Source organism: Marmota marmota, unplaced genomic scaffold (genome assembly GCF_001458135.2).
Source record: "Marmota marmota marmota unplaced genomic scaffold, marMar, whole genome shotgun sequence".
Taxonomy (NCBI): Eukaryota; Metazoa; Chordata; class Mammalia; order Rodentia; family Sciuridae; genus Marmota; species Marmota marmota.
The window spans coordinates 5,518,893-5,536,284 of record NW_026000103.1 but is presented as its reverse complement, the minus strand read 5'-3'; the positions used below and the strand labels follow the sequence as shown (position 1 = coordinate 5,536,284).

The window sequence follows — 17,392 nt, the reverse complement described above, 5'->3', positions numbered from 1 at the left end:
GGGGGGGGGGGGGGCTGAGGCAAAAGGATTGCAAGTTCAAAGCTGGCCTCAGCAAAAAGGGAGGCACTTAGAAACTCAGTGAGACCCTGTCTGTAAATAAAATTGAGTTCAATCCCCGGTACCAAAAAAAAGAAAGAGAGAGAAAAACGTACTGTCTAGAGTAAGGAAAAGTCTGTCTTAATGGTGGTCTGTCCTAATTTTCTTTTAATTAGCACTTTTTAAAAAAAGTAATTGTCTCTATCAGAATACAAACTTCTTGAAGGCAACAATGTAACACAGCATATAGCACCATGCCTTGCAAGTGGAAATCTTCAATAACATCCTGAGGATGAACTGAATAAATGAACAAAGGAGCAACTGAAGAATAACACCACTCTCCTTTGTTCAAGACAGCCACATCTGGCCTACCTGAGGTCTTAGACACACTTAAATGCAAGAAAGAAGAGTTGGAAAAAAACAAAGGAAAAAATATAAAATCGCCCTTGTTCACTTGGAAGGTTCTAGTTCATCCTTCTAGTCCACCTCCTCTGGAGCTTCTCCTACTCTCAAATGATTAAGAAAAAAATGTATAATGTTTATACAGACAGAATGATAAAACAAATGTAATCAAGTATCAAAACTGGATTAAGGGTATTCAGATATTCCTGTATTATTCTTGCACTTTTTCTGTATATTGGGAATTATCATTGTTAGGGTTTAGATATTAGGTATTCCCCAAAGGCTCCTGAATGAGACAATGCAAGAAAGCATAGAGGTGAAATGATCAGTTATGAGAGCCTTAACTCAATCAATACATTAATCCTCTGAAAGGGATTAACTGGGTGGCAACTGTAGACAGGCTATATGTGGCTGGAGGAAGTGGGTCACTGGAGGCATGCCTTTGGGATTTAGATTTTGTCCCTAGTGAGTGGAATCAATCTCTCTCTCTCTCTCTCACTCTCTCTCTCCCTGGTGCCTTGTTCTCAGACACTTTCCTCTCTGACACTCTTCCACCAGGATGTTTTGCCTCACCTTGGGTCCCAAAGAATGGAACAGGCCATCTATAAACAGAGACCTCCAAAACTGTGAGCCCCAAAATAAACTTTTCCTCCTCCAATTATTCTTATTAGTTCTTTTGGTCACAGCAGCAAAAAAGCTGACTAAAACAATCACAAAATAAGATTTTTTTTTTTTTTTGAGAGAGAGAGAGAGAATTTTTTAATATTTTTCAGTTTTCGGTGGACGCAACATCTTTCTTTTATTTTTATGTGGTGCTGAGGATCTAACCCAGCGCCCCGCGCATGCCAGGCGAGCACGCTACCACTTGAGCCACATCCCCAGCCCACAAAATAAGATTTTTTAAAAAGATATCTCAATGGCAAAGGACACAGACAGGAACAAATGATAGTGACCAGTAGATTTTAGTCACCTGTGAACCAACCAACACCAATGGAGAAAAAGAAGCACTCAGTTCATGGGCACACCGACAGCCAGCAGTCAGGGGCAGGGAGGAGAAAGGCCAACGCAAAGACCACAGGACAAGGCCCCAGAGCAGACAGCACTTCCCATCCTGGAGCACCAGCCCCACAGTACTGCCTCCTCTTCTCAGTGTCATCTTGGAAGGAGAGGGAAGGAAATCCTTTGATAAGAGAGATATAGGCCTTGTACTTCACTGGGCACTTATCACTTCCCTCTCTCCAAAAAACATGAGTCACTGAAAGATACTAAAATATGAACAGATGTAATATTTAATTGACAACTTAGCAAGTTAATTTTTTTTCTGTCCTCAATGGGGATGACAGTTTTAGAGCAAAGTTAGAACAGCTGAAAAAAATAAAGATTCACATTCATATAAAACATAAGCCATTTTCATAAGAAAATGGAAGGTAGGGATTGCTATTTCTTTTGAAAAAGAAACAATCCCCAACTGATGCGATTTTCCTTGCCCATAGTCACAGCAAATTACCAACAGAGTAGGAAATTAAAACCAGAGCCAGCGTCTTTTAAATTCTTTCCTTAAGCAAAGCAAATCATACTCCCTCACATTATTTAAAACAAACAAAAATGGAATGTTAGATTGGCAAGAGATATGCACAGCTCCTATTTCATTTTCTTGGTTCTCTTTGCTGATCTTTTTTTAAATGGGAAAAAAAAAGAAAAGAATCCCTTTCCTATTATGTGACTCTTCTAGTAAAAGACTTCTTACCTGATGTAAGACTTATCCTTTCTCACCATGAAACTGCAACATAACTCAGGAGAATGTGGGCTGGGACACAAGGCAGATCTCTGGGTTGCTACCCTAGGTGTGCCATCACTTGTAAGCAGTGTGACTTTGGATCATCCCTTTACCCCTATGAGCCTATGTCTCCAACTGCAAAGCACAGGACATAAGACAATCCCTGCCATGCCCAACTCACAAGGATGTTATGAGGAAGAAATGCTTTTTTGTTTTATAAAATCACTTTTTTAAAAACATTTATTTTTTAGTTGTATGTGCACACAATAGCTTTATTTATTCTTATGTGGTGCTGAGGATCGAACTCAGAGGTTGTGCTCTACCTCTGAGCCACAACCCCAGCCCCTTGGAAAATCACTTTTTAATCTGAAATATCACATAAATATAAGGGAACATAAGTGGTGGAGATGTTATTAGTAGAGATAGGTGATGAGAGCCAAGAACTTCCCACTGACAGACCATAATATCCCTGATGCTCAGCAGTCTGCTTAATGATTCCAGCAGTCAAAGGATGAAGTTACTAAAGCAGCATTTTGTCAATTTCATCATGTCCCTCCAAGTAGGGAGAAGAGAGCAACTGCAGATTTTCAATGAATGGGAAGAAGCTGTTCATCATTAAAAAAAAAAAAAAAAATCACAACCTAAGCGAAGAATAACAAGAAAAAAAAATTTTAAATGGGAAAAGCAAGTTTTCCTCATGATCTATGAGGGAAAGAAAACATAAGGGCTGCCCAAAAGTTACTATGTCAGAATAGATAGTATGTCTCCCCTCTAGGTTCCTTTTTATTTTTATTTTTTATTTTCTTTTTGGTACCAGGGATTGAACTCAAGGGAACTCAACCACTGAGCCACATCCTTAGAGACAGGATCTCACTGAGTTACTCAGTGCGTCACAATTACTGAGACTGGCTTTGAACTCGAAATCCTCCTGCTTCAGTCTCCCAAGCCATTGGGATTACAGGCTAATGTAATCCCAACATGTGCAGTATTACAGATTGATCCCAGGAGTGTTCCACCTCTGAGCTACATTCCCAGTCCTTATTTTTTTACTTAGAGACGAGGTCTCACTAAATTGCCCAGGATGGCCTCAAACTCACATTCTTCCTGCCTCAGCCTCCTGAGTAGCTGAGATTATGCAGTGCCCATCATATGGGTCTATTTCAGTTGTGATAAATAGCTTATGAACTTCTTAAGGATAGAAATGATCTTATTTCACAGATGCTCAGTGTTTGATAAATGAATAACTTTTTGTTGACTTTATTAGCACCTTTGAACCAAACAGTCTTCCTATATTTTATGTCATATGTGTAAGTCACAGAAAATACCCTGTAAAAACTATCACACAGAGACTTCCAGTCACAAACAAGCAGCTTTCAGTAAATACAAGGGCTTTCCCTACAAACATCCATTAGGAGAAACAAATGAAACAGAAGGAGAAGCATATAAATACTCAAGTAATTAAGCTCCAGAGTTTAATCTCCTTTCAATGTATGGCTATTTTCAGTTGATAGGCTATATTTATTTAATCTGTGGTATGACACAGGCACACAAAATGGTTTTGTTATACAGGATGCTAATGCCTTAAAATAAAACAAAACAAAACAAAAACCTAAGCTAAAATTAAGGAGGCAGGATGTCAAATTATGCTCTAGATTAGGTCCTGGTTTCCTGGATCATGGAAAGGCTCAAATTCTACCACGCCTACTAGCTAAGAAGATAATGACTTCATCCCAAACCACAAGAGAAATTCAACTCTTGGTTCCATAATTCCCTGTTTTCTAAAATGCAGTCACCTGTAATAAGACATTATCTATAATCAGATATTCTATAATCCACTGTTCTAAAATGATCAAAGAAATCCATTCATACCACTTGAATAGGCCCCAAAGGCTTTCCACATCTGTGATGGAATATCAAAAGAAAAGTAAACCATATAAGAAATTCCCATCAAACTCATGTTACCATTTGGTCTTCCTCAATTTAAGCACCTACCTCTCTGGGGCTAAGTCAGATAATGTGATAGAAGGGCACTATTAAGTCACTTCGTACCAATTAAGTCATCAGTATCACAAGATATTCTGGTTAATGATTTGAGGGGTCTCCAGTGTCCACAGACTTGTGCTGTCCAACATGTTGATCATGTCTTCAGTGAGAACACAGTAAATATTCTCACTATATATGTGTGGATAACATAAAGAAGGGACAATTCATATGAGAGACACCACAGTCAAGATCCAAAAAAGTGTAAAAAGAGCAATGCCAGAAGGAAGAACAAAACTAACAACCATTTGTCACAATGTGTCAAAATGCATTCTACTGTCATGTATAACTAATTAGAACAAATTTTTTTTTAAAACTGCTAACAAGTCAAATATGAATTGTCAAGTACCAGATGAGGAACCCACCTTAGCAAGGATTCAAATATGACTATTAGGGTTTTAGTTGAGACACTTAAGATGTATAACATATCTGGAAGGGGACTTATAATTTGGGAAGTGTGACAGATTAGAGATAGCCATAAATCTTTCCTGTCAAGAAGTGGGGTCCATGGCTCTTCCCCTAAATGAGGTGGTCTCAGTGACTACTTAACCAATACAATAATGTGTTCATTTGGGGACCCAGATCTTTAAAACTAGTAGTTTCTACTTCCCATTATTTGGAATATTAAAACTTGGAACTTCATTGCCATGCTTTGAGGAAGCTCAAGCAACCACATGGAGAAGAACAAAGCCTCTAGCCAACAGCTGTAGCTAAGTTCCCAACCAACAACCAGCACTAACTGGTTGGCCAGGTAAGACATCAAGAAAACGGATCCTTCAGTTCTAGCTGAACCACCTCTAGTGATTCCAAGTGGGCCAAGATGAGCCTTTCCTTCTGCAATCTACTGAAAATGTAGGCTCATAGGCAAATAGATGATTGTTATTATTGTTTTAAACCCACTAAATTTCACAGTGGTTTGTTAAACAGCTATTGATAAGTAGCACAGACATAGTATACTGAGTCATGGGAAGAAATAATCCATTTGCATTCTCAGCTGACCCAGAATATACCCCAGACGGTGTCAGGTTCTAGTTTTCACCATCTAAAAACTATCACAGGTCAAATGCAAAGAAGTTAGAATGGTGAGAAATCTGAAATACATCACATGAGAAACAAGTGATAGGACTGAGACAGAACATAGAACTGCAAAAGTACACTTGGGACGTGGGGTAAGCATCTCACATATCTGAAAGACTACTTTGTAAAAATACCAGAATGATTTTATCCTGGAATTAGTGGGTTAGGGGCTGCCAGGAGGTACAGTATATTTTGGTTAAGGAAGAATTTTCTAACAGCCGTTCAGAAATGGAGAGATGGCCTTGGGAGGTCAAGGAAGATCGTTGGCTAGAATATCTCTAATCTGAAAAGTTACTCTCTACCCTTAGCAATTGTCAAATCCGAAAGAATCCTAACTTATACTGAAGAGGCAAGACCTTTGCAACTTTAAACATTCCAATTCTGTAAGGAATTGCTGATACTGATGGGCATCAATCTAAACCCAAAATTCAAGAAATCCTTGATTCTTCCCATTAGCATCCCTGTTTTAGGAAGTACTTTTTCCATGTTTCTTAACTGACCTGACACTAAAGCATAATCTTCCCATATATGCAGGCCTACTCTTTCTAAAATGAGCCAAAGACTTCTGTGTAAATGTGGTGTTAACAAGTGGAAAGCAAGTGCAAAATGTTAGGAAGATGTCTGGGCATAGGGCCAAAAAAACTAAGCATCTTTATTTTACATGATACATTATACCCAGAAGTGTACTAAGGCTTCAAAAAGAAGAAAATGAGGGAGCTCCCCCCATCAACCCAGGGTTAAGAAAGATAACACAAAGCTTCAAGGAGCACAGTTTTATCAACTTTGAGCATGACAGGTCATGGTCAACACTCTGAATGACCTTGGGCAATGGATTTAACCTTTGTGCACTCCTTTTCTTCATCTAAAAATCCAGAGTGGCAAGACTGTTGTTGTTACAGACTTGAGAAAACAAACAGATTAACAAAAGTACTTGGACTGATACAGAACAAATTTTTAAAAAGATGTAGTTCATTTCTTTTCCACTAAGGAAAATGATGACCCAGAATATATGACAAAACCAATTCCCTTCCTTTCCCACTAGACTGTGAGCTCCTACAAAGCAAGGCTCATTGCTTAATTCTTATCTAAATCCAGCACTTAATATAGTGCCTATCACATGCTTGTTGAACTAATTAAATTATTTCTAACATCTCTTTCCAGTTCAAGCACTCTAAGGATCTGTGGCTTCAGATCTGGGGCAGAATTAGTTGCAAGCACTTATATGGCCTATATTTGTTTGGCTACAAAGTACCTATACTTCAACAGCTGAAAATATTACTACAATTGTAATAAAAATTAATTTGTAATTCATTTTTAAATGTCTCCCTCATCTGCTAAAAATATCTACTCCATAAGACCAAATAAAATATTTTGTTTAGCATCATCTCCCCAGAGTTGGGTAAGAGCTTGGCAACAAATATAAACATTTATTGAATGAACAAATGATAACTGAATGAATTTAAGTTTTTTTCGAGTCTAAACAAGGCAGAATTTCCTAATTTTAGCAACTCTTCCTAATTAAATTTGAAGTTGCTGCATTTAGGTCTGACAAAATGTTTAAAAATAAAAACAACAGATGTTTGATCTCTGGGTGGTGGAGCAAATTTCTTTTTTAAAATCCTTTACTTATTTTATGCTGCAGGAAGTCAACTAAAATCTTGGCACCCAAAAAGCTCATATACTATGTTAGTCTAAGCCAAGCATATTCTGCATCCATAAAGATGACTGTTAACCAAAGGATGTTGAAAAGTATTCCAACTACTAATCTCTGAACATATCAGCTTTTAAAAAATCACTTTAGATAAAGTGGTTTTAAGATAAAGGAATGAGATCAGTAGCCAACTGAATGAACCAGTTCACTAAAATAATAAGACTTTCATTTAACAAAGACAAATCAAGAATATATGGGGGTTATAGTGGGAATCAGAAATTAGCTTCTTATCTTTACAAAATGCCCAATTCATTCATTCTGCACATAATTCAGCAACGATACAGTTGTAGCCTCCAGTGAATTCCAAAGTAGGAAAGTGGGACATGATGACTAAGGACAGATGTTTAGACTTCAGGGTCTGCGTCACAAAAAAAACCAGCACTGATTTCAATGCACAATTAGAAAAGGACAATCATATGAGGGTCATTTTGAGGGAGCTTGTGTTTACTATAATCTGTGACAATGAGACAGGCTTAAGTCAATACAGCACAGTCATAGGTGAAGGTCTAGGACAATCAACACACTATTTCTGAGGACATACCACTTTCCTGATCTTTAATATTTTAATTAATGTGACAAGACAAAACAAAACCCATAACAAAGCCAGCAGAAGACAAACACAGTAAATACAAAGTGAAACATTATCATCCTGCCATTGTTCTGCAGCAGGAGACTCAGCAACCCCCACTATGCACACCTTGCAGCGGCGATAAACCAGCCATGGCATCCCAGGAAGACCAGAGCCTCTGCAGCAGCCAGACGCCTATTTTCTCCAATTGCAACTCTTGTCCTTAGGAAGTTAAAAGGGGGAGAGAGGACAGCAGGGGAGCCCTAGCAAGCTTGACATGAGGCTTTTAATGAAGACAATATTATCTTACAAAACATGCAGCCCTCCGATAAAATCTAACTCTGGTTTAAAATTTTTACACAGCTTCCTTAAATTCTTACAGATTTAAAGAGAACCTTGTAATAATACCTCTAGAAACTGCTATATACATACAAGATACTCACAGATTTAAAGCAGCTGTAACTTTGGAGAAATGAATACAGCTCCACTATGAAAATGTCTTTCCCTCTCTTCTACCAGATTTTTTTAAAAGCCAATAGAAAGAAGAGACAATCCTCAATTTAAGAGCCAACAAAAGTCTTCAATTTGTTCTATTCTTTTGGCTCCAATTGACTCTCAATTATCAGGCAAAGCAAAGAAGTTGCCGAGGCGACTGACAGCATCCCAGGGCTTTGCAGGGCAGAATTTAAGACATGTCAGTTAAAGTGGCAGCTACACTCATTGCTCTAGCGATGCTTCTGCAGGAAGGGATGCCGGGAGATTTTTCCCCCCCAATCTCTGCTGCAACCTAGTTTTAATCCATCACTGTTTAATTATACTAGAGAAAAAAGCAAGAAAAATATAAATGGTCTGGATTTAGAAAAACTATAGGAACTTAATCTAGGGATTCATCTCCCATCTCAAGGATAAAATGAATTGTTTTAAGGAAAACATAAGAATAGGCTATTGCTCCAAGACTTAGATTTTTAAATCCCATGGACTTTTTAAAAATACTAAATAGGGGAAAACCAATTTCTCTGGAGTTTTTAGTCTAACAGGTTAAATTAGTGAAGTGAATAATGTTACAGTCATATCAATGTAATATAATGTTATAGTCACATCAATGTCACTTTTAAATTGACATTTGATGAATAATATTTGAAATGGCTTTGATGAAATTTTTTAAAATTAGACTTAGAGAATAATTCAAAGATTCTAAAATGAGCAAATTCCAAAGTTCAGCTATACCTTTTTTGTTTGAGTAGCTAAAAGCTTTACTGGGGAATGAGACAGTCAGTGATTTGGTAGGTTTCCTGTCTTACCTCAAGTGCTTCTGCACATAATAGGAGTGAACCTATTATTATTTAAGTTATACTAGGTAATGTAACCTATTATTATTTAAGTTATACTAGGTAATGTATTCTGATATCTCCAGATTGTAAATAATAAACTCCTTGGAATAAATTATAAAACAAAGAAGAAATTTAAATCAGTTATAAGATCATAATCTAGAGCCATTTAATATTTTGTAAAAACTTACTTCTAGTCTTCTTTCATATATTAAGATGACTTGACAACTAGATGCATTTTTTTCTTAAATACTATTGCTTTACATGTATATACTAATCTTTCATCACGAATGATGATGATTTGCCCACATATGTGACTTACTGTTAACCACCTATATTTCTATAAGAGCTCAAAAAGGTTAGAATACCCAATAACAGTCAATATCTATTTTTATGCCTATTATATGATGGGCAGAGGGGATAGAGAATGAACAGAACACACATGATTCCTGTTCCCCTGAAACTGTAGGTCCAGTAGGGAAACCAGATATTCACCAAATGTGAGCAAATGTGGTAGGTATTGTACAACAAAAGAATACTACAGACATGTCAGAAATATGCAAGTGGCCTGGTCTTGTGACGGCTGGAGTTTCTCAAGGGAGGAAAAGAGAACAGCAAGCCCAAATGAAAAATTATAAGTACAACAGACCTTCATTTTTCCACCAATATAAATATCTCTCATCTAATATTCCTTTTCATTAAAAAAAATTATGACTAGTCTCCAACTATATTTTTGGAATAATATGCAATATATAAGAGGATAACTGATCTAACTTATATAGATCTTATGCATTTAATCAATTAAAACTCAAGCTTTAAGAAATTAAAGAAGGGCTGAACAAGGTGGCACACACCAGCAATCCCAGCAACTCCAGAGGCTAAGGTAGGAGAATTGTAAATTTTGAGGCCAGCTTGGGCAACTTAGTGAGACCCTGTCTCAAAATAAAACATAAAAAGGACTGGGTATAAGCTGGGTACAGTGGAGCAAGCCTGTAATCCCAACAGCTCAGGAAGCTGAGACAGGAGGATGGCGAGTTCAAAGCCAACCTCAGCAACCATGAGGTACTAAGCAAGTCAGTGAGACCCTGTCTCTAAAAAAAATACAAAATTGAGCTAGGGATGTGGCTCAGTGATTGAGTGTCCCTGAGTTCATTCCCCAGTACAAAAAAAAAAACTAGATTTTTGTTCAGTGCTGAGTGCCCTTGGTTGCAATCCCAAGTACCAAAAGGAAATAAGAAAGAAATTACAAAAGGTAGGCCACCCACATAACTTCAGATATCTCCTAACTGATCAGTTACCACAGGTTTTAAGCATCTCCAACTTAAGTGAGACATGCTTAGAATCCCATGAAAGCTAAAAAGACTCCTTTGAGAATGTTGAAAGAGATATGACAACTTGATGTGGATTTGTTTTTCTTATATTTTGATGTAAACTAAGAGAGAAAAAAAATGTCCAAATAGTTTATATAGATACCCTGCCCTAAAAGAAAAGAAGCACAACTCCCTGAACTCTTTAAGAGTAGATTACAGTGATACAGGGCTTAACTACCATGTGCAAAGCCCTGGGTTTGATCCCCAGCACTTCCAAAAAAAAAAAAATGAGTGGGTTGCACATAGTGTCTTCCTTCCAAAGACTGCAACAGAATGACTTTACAGTGGAAAGAGGTGACACACACACACAGTACCTCAGCCATATAATCAAGGGCAACATCAACAATGTAAATCATGTTGACATTGTCATATATATGTATATGTATATGTATATGTATGTATGTATGTATATGTATATGTACACACACACACACACTCACACACATGAGCTGCTGGGGATTGAACCCAGGGCCTTGTACATGTGAGGCAAGCACTCTACCAACTCAGCTATATCCCCAGCCCAACAGTATATATTTTTGATAGGTTATAATGAAAATGGCAATTTACCTCTCTGCTCTTCCTTCCAAAATAACCTATACATAACCAAGTCTAACCATATGTTTTAGTCAGCTTTTTCACCACTGTGACTAACAGACCCAACCAGCACAGCAGAGGAGGAAAAGTTTATTTGGAGGCTTACAGTTTAGGAGGTCTCAGTCCACAGACAGCCATATCCATTCCTTGGGGTTCAAGGTGAGGCTGAACATCATGGAGGAAGAGTATGGGCAGAGGGAAGCAGTTCACATGGTAATCAGAGAGCAGAGAGAAAGCTCTCCACTTGGCAGATACAAATATATACCCAAAGCCATGCCCCAAATTCTCACCTCCTCCAGTCACACTCTACCACTTCAATTACCACTCAGTTAATCCCTATCAGGGGATTAATTCGCTGATTGGGTTAATATTCTCAGAATACAATCATTTCTCCTCTGAACCTTCCTGCATCATATCACATGCGAAATTTTGGGGGATACCTCACATCCAAACCATAACACCATAAGAAAAACACAAGACAAATTTCAACAGAAAAGCATTCTATAAAATGTTTGACTAGTAGCACTGTTCAATTCTGCACAGGTCATCAAAACAAGGACACTCTAAGAAGTGACACAGCCAGCTGGGCAGGGTGGCGCACGCCTGTAGTCCCAGTGGTTCCAGAGTCGGAGAGAGGAGGATCATGAGTTCGAAGCCAGCCTCAGCAAAAAGCAAGGCAATAAGCAACTCAGTGAGACCCTGTCTCTAAATAAAATACAAAATGGGGCTGGCATGTGGCTCAGTGGTCAAGTGCCCCTGAGTTCAATCCCTTGTGCCCCAAAAAATAAAACAAAATAAAATGTATCCCATAAAAATTCTGACAATACAAAAAAAGTTATAGAAGAGGCTTTTTAAAAATAATAAATGCGAGGCTGGGGTTGTAGCTCAGCAATAGAGCACTTGCCTAGCAAGTGTGAGGCACTGGGTTCAATCCTCAGCACCACATAAAAATAAATACATAAAATAAAGGTATTGTGTTCATCTACAACTTAAAAAAATTTTAATAATAATAAATGCCTTTTAATCCCACACACTGAAATTCCCAATCCCAAATATACTAAATGTATGTGTGTCCTTGTGCAAGCGTCATACACACACACATACAGATACAAACACACTGAGATCCCCAGCCCTTTTTTTTAATTTTGGGACAAAGTCTTGATCAGTTGCCAATGCTGACCTTGAACTTAACAATACTCCTGCCTCAGCCTCCTCAGTCACCGTGATTGCAGGCATGCACTACCATGCCCACTTGCATGTTGCCGTTTTACAAAATGCTTTCCAATAAATTATTTCATAGATTAAAGACACATGTTACAAAACAATGTTTACTCATATGGAATTGCCTGGAAAAGCATCCTGACACTATTTCAATTACTGAATTGTACTAAAACAATAAGAATGCTCTTTTAGAACACATATGCTTTAAACAACCAATCATGGAATTAATTTTCTTGTAATGATTACACAGGATTATTTTAATCAAAGAAAAATGTACATTATGAGTATAATTTATTTTAAATTGCCCCCCTTTTTTGGGCAGTACTAGGAATTAAACCCAGGGTACTTTACACTGAGCTACATCCCCAGTTCTTTTATTCTATTATTTTAAAACAGGGTCTTGCTAAGTTGCCGAGGCTATACTTAAACATGTGAACCCTGCCTCAGCCTCCTGAGTAGCTGGAATTACATGTGAGCACCACTGTGCCTGACTGGGTCCAAAATTTTTAAATGGCAAATAATCTCTTAAATCAATGGGAGATTTGACATGCAGAACTTTATATACGCACACACTTTTTTTAATTGCATAAAGCTAAAGTTGCAAAAAACCTTAATAACTTCCAAAATAAATAAAACCAAAAGCTTACAACTAAGTTGCCTATAAGGGAGACCAAAACGATTCCCTTATCTCTGAAAAGGCTAATTCATCAGAGCTACATTTGTATTTCTATTTGTAATTATAACACTCTGCTCATAAGTTACAAGAACAACAACAACAAAAAAAAAAAACCATGCTGCCTTGAATATTTTCTTTCTAGACAATAAAAATAAAATAAATGACCTTGGGCACAGTGGTGTACCCAGCAGCTCAGGAGGTTGAGGCAGGAGGATCACAAGTTCAAAGCCACACTCAGCAAAAGCAAGGTGATAAGCAATTCAGTGAGACTCCGTCTCTAAATAAAATACAAAATAGGGGTTGGGAAGTGGCTCAGTGGTTGAGCACCCCTGAATTCAATCTCTGGTACCCCCACAAAAAATGAAATAAAGTACACTGAAATTACTTTATACAATAATGAAAATTATATGTAAATCCTCAAATCCCTCTTCAGTTTTAAGTAATTGCAGAGTCCTTCCAATTTGTTAGTGGCTATGTAAGTCTTCAGACCATTTATCAAATGTACAAATACATGATACTAAACTATACCTAATACAAAAATGTACCTAAACCAAGTATTGCTATGCCTTTAAGAAGTTCTACTCATGTAGTTCTACAAAAAATAATGAGAATCAAAATGGAGAGAGAAGGGAGAAGGGGAAATTGAGATTAATTTTCAAAACAGTAGTGAAATCTGGCACATTACAAAAGACAAAATTCCTAACTATGTGCTTTTGGATGTTTTATTAGTCATTTTAAGTTGCTATTTTTATCAAAAGGTAGATAAAAGGAGTATGAATGTGTCAGAAAAAAAGGGCAGATAAAAGATGGTACAAAGTTAACAAAAGGAAATGAGCTCACTGTATTGTTTAGAATTCTGACAGCTCATTTACATAAACTTCAAACAAAAACTGAGTCAGCCCCCAATTGAAAAATGCCAAAGAGATACTACCAGTTCAGGATAGTGCTTCTTTGCCCAAACAATTGGACAATACTGAGTTTTGTATGCATCTGAGTTGATGAACACAGCCAGCCATGGATCATTATTTAAAATGCATACATCCAAAAAGACCTTTTTACTCCCCTTTTGAACCACCACCACACTGACCATTGTGCCATCCACTTGAGGCAGTAACTTGGTGATGGCTGATATTTTTAATGCACTAAAATCCTTGCATTCTACTTTGAATATCTATATTTTCTGAATAGTACATGTTACTATTTGAATATCTGCATTCCTCTAAAATTAATACATTTAAACTTAACTCCCAAGGTGACTGTGTAAAAGGCCCATTGGGAGGCAATCAGGTCATGACGACTTCACTATTATGAATGGGATAAGTGCCCTTAAAAAAGGGCTTACTTTTGGGCCAGAGCTGTGGCTCAGTGGTAGAGCGCTTGCATCACATGTGTGAGGCACTGGGTTCAATCCTTAGCACCACATAAAAATAAATAAATAAAATAAAGGTATTGTGTCCATCAACTAAATAAATAAATAAATGTTTATTTATTTATTTATTTATTTATTTATTTATTTTTTTAAAAGAGTCTTGCTTTTTTTTATCCCCCTCTTCCACCATTGAGGATATACATAAAACACCATCTGTGATGAACAGGCCCTCAACAGACACTGAACCTGCTGGCCCCTTGATCTTGGAATTTCCAGCCTTCAGAACTGTGAGAAACACATTTCTGTTGTTTATGGACTATCAAATCCAAGAACTTGTAACACCAGCCCAAACAAATTAAGACAGTGTAATAATTTAACAAATTTATTAATCTAACAAATATATACTGAGTACCTACTATGAGCCAAGAATGGTTTACTTACATACAGAGTACACCATGTTGAGTAAAGTAGACCAGACCCATCCCTATGGAACACAGATCCTATAGAACAGTCATCTTTTGAGAAATGAAGGGAGAGAAATAAGATGACAAGAAAGAAAAATGGGGAAAGAGTAACTAATCTACTTGGGTGCAGTCATTAAGAAGGTGGGAGAACATGTCAGCTAAATGCTGAAGATGGCCATAAAAAGTTCTTGTGGCAGGAAGCACACAGCAGTCTGAGAGACCCTCATGCTCAAACCTAGAGCAACAATGGCTCACGCAATCAAAAATGCTGAATAAGGTTTATAGGACTAGAGGGGAGAGAGGGAGGGTAAGAGTTGCCCTAGATGAGGTGGAAGCAGCTAAGATAGACTGGGATCTTCATCTTGAGAGATATGCAAACTCATGGAGATTTTTAAGCAAGGTAATGACATCTTGCCATTTTCTAAAAGGCTCAATCTGTCTTAATTCAAACATACTGTTAAGAAATAAATCATGCCGGGCAGGGTGATGCACACCTGTGATTCCAGCAGCTGGGGAGGCTGAGACAGGAGGATCGTGAATTCAAAGCCAGCCTCAGGAATAGCAAGGCGCTCAGTAAGACCCTGTCTCTAAATAAAATACAAAATTGGGCTAGGGCTATAGCTCAGTGGTCGAGTGCCCCTGAGTTCAATCCCTGGTACCAAACAAACAAATAAACAAATCATCAGATAGTGTGGAAATCTGAGCACTGACAAGGCTATCTGATGAATACTGTTACTCTGTAGGTATGGTAACTGTCTTGTATTGTGACTTTTTTTAAAAAAGACCTTTTATTTTTGGTGCTGGGGAATTAAACCCAGGGCTTCACGCATACTATGAGTGTTCTAACTCCAAGCACTTTCCCAGCCCCCAAAAAAAGACATTGTCTTTTATAAAATACAGAAAAAAATGATACCATAAAGGCATATGTAGGTTAGATAATAATTCTATATCAATGTTAATCTTCTTGATAATTATGTGAAAGAACACCTTTGTTTTTAGGAAGCACATACTAAAATATTTGGAAGTAGGAAAAAAACTGTCATGTCTAGGATTCCAAATAATCTGGGGGTGGATTATTGATGTAATAACATTGACCTTGAATTGACAGCTGTTAGAGCTGAGTGATGAGTATATAAGGGTTCCGTTTACTATTCTTTTTACTTTTTGTATATGTTTATAATTGTTTGTGTTAAAAAATTCTTGTTAAAAACAAGATAACTTTAGCTGCTGTGTAAAATATGAGTAAGATGCGGTTGGAAAGGCAGAACAGAGAGCAAAGAAAGCAGGAAAATATATTAGCCATTAGCCAGCTCCTAAAATAGCCCAGAAAAAATGTGATAGTCAACTTAAGCTAATGTAATAGGGTAGAGAGAGAAAAAATAACAGTTGGAAAATGTAATTTGGGGCATAGAAAACATCAGACCTGGTAATATGGAAGTTAAAGGAAACAGAAGAGACTAAAAATGTCTCCTAGGTATCTGTTTTGAGCATTATCTGTTTTGAGTATTATGGGTGGAAAAATTTACAGAAAAAGAAAAGAAGACTAGAAGAGGAAAAGGTATCCAATAGAGGAAGGGGGCAGATACCAAGAGTCTATTTGAAACATACAAATTAAGATGATAGTGACATTCAAATGGGTGATCAAATGCTTTCCTTCCCATTACAGCTAACAAAATGCCCTAAGATAGAAGAGCATGGACCAGTATCTCTATCCACAGAGTTATTTAATAAGGGAGGGAAAGAATTTAGTGCTAAAAGCAGAATCCTTCTGGCTTTAAGACACAAATCAGGGCATTACTATTCCAAGTCCAGGGAGTCAGATAAGTTCCTGAATCTGCAGAAAGGCAGCCACAAAGGCAAAGGCTTACTTAGGGGAGTTCACAGGTCATTTTGCTACCAACAATACCAGTGACCAAGTCTTCCTTCTTCACTGGGTCTCCTTGTTACAATGAGAGGATTGGACCAAAAGGAGCTTTTCTTGGAGCTATGAAATCCTGTCACTCCTCACAGTGAAAGGGAACATTTACAAGATCTAAATCTTAACTTAAAATAATGCACACACAAAGCCTCACATAAAGAACTAAACAGGATTTGGAAGATGGCGGCGAGGGGAGTGCATTACCCCCGTGTGCTGCTTCACTGTGTGGGAGTATGACAAGTCAGGACGGCTAAAGGATATCTTGTTAGGAATTTCCAGCAATAGTGGGGTGCTCCGGAACCTGGAGGAAGGATTTCCATCGCACGAGGATCGGCTACGGGGACTCAAACGCGAGAGGTTTGTCGCACGGAGGGTAACTGCTTATTCAGCAAATCGCCCCGCGGCTAGAGTCTGCAGTGTGCGCTGGGATAGAGACGCAGGGTTACAGCGCTGCAGTTTCTGCCAGCCGCGCAAGCACCGTACTCAGGGCTGAATTCTGGGTTCCAGACGGGGTAAGGAAGCGGTCCTGCTCGGTTCTACACACCGGTCAGTCCACAGAGGAGGCCAGCAGCCACCATCTTGGTAAACTGACGTCACGTCCCCTGTTTTCGACTGACCGCAACTCATTCAGCCATAGATCAGGTAATTCCAGGCTACAATTCGCCTGTGGCTTGCAAACAGATTGCTAGGGTTCTGCGCCTGGGTGCTTCTAAGAACCTGAGCCTATCGGAGCGAACGCCGAGCGCGGGGCGCCCGAGTTCCGGCTCGCGGAACCGTCCCGGAGGCTGCTTCATGAACCCTGCCCCTGATCAGAGCCATACAACAAGGCACTAAGCGCCGG

The 17,392-nt window shown here is 38.2% G+C and overlaps 1 protein-coding gene across 6 annotated transcripts in view; it reads right to left on the bottom strand.

The window, feature by feature from the left end:
* Ttc39b (tetratricopeptide repeat domain 39B) overlaps window positions 1-17,392 on the bottom strand; it is a 121,056-nt gene that overhangs the window by 53,772 nt on the left and 49,892 nt on the right. The window contains exon 1 of one of the 6 annotated variants that reach the window (XM_048783937.1): window positions 8,055-8,661. The exons of the other annotated variants lie outside the window; for them this stretch is intronic. The gene's annotated coding sequence lies outside the window, so the exon portion shown is untranslated. Of the gene's footprint in view, window positions 1-8,054; window positions 8,662-17,392 lie in introns of those variants that run through there. 6 annotated transcript variants of the gene reach the window in all.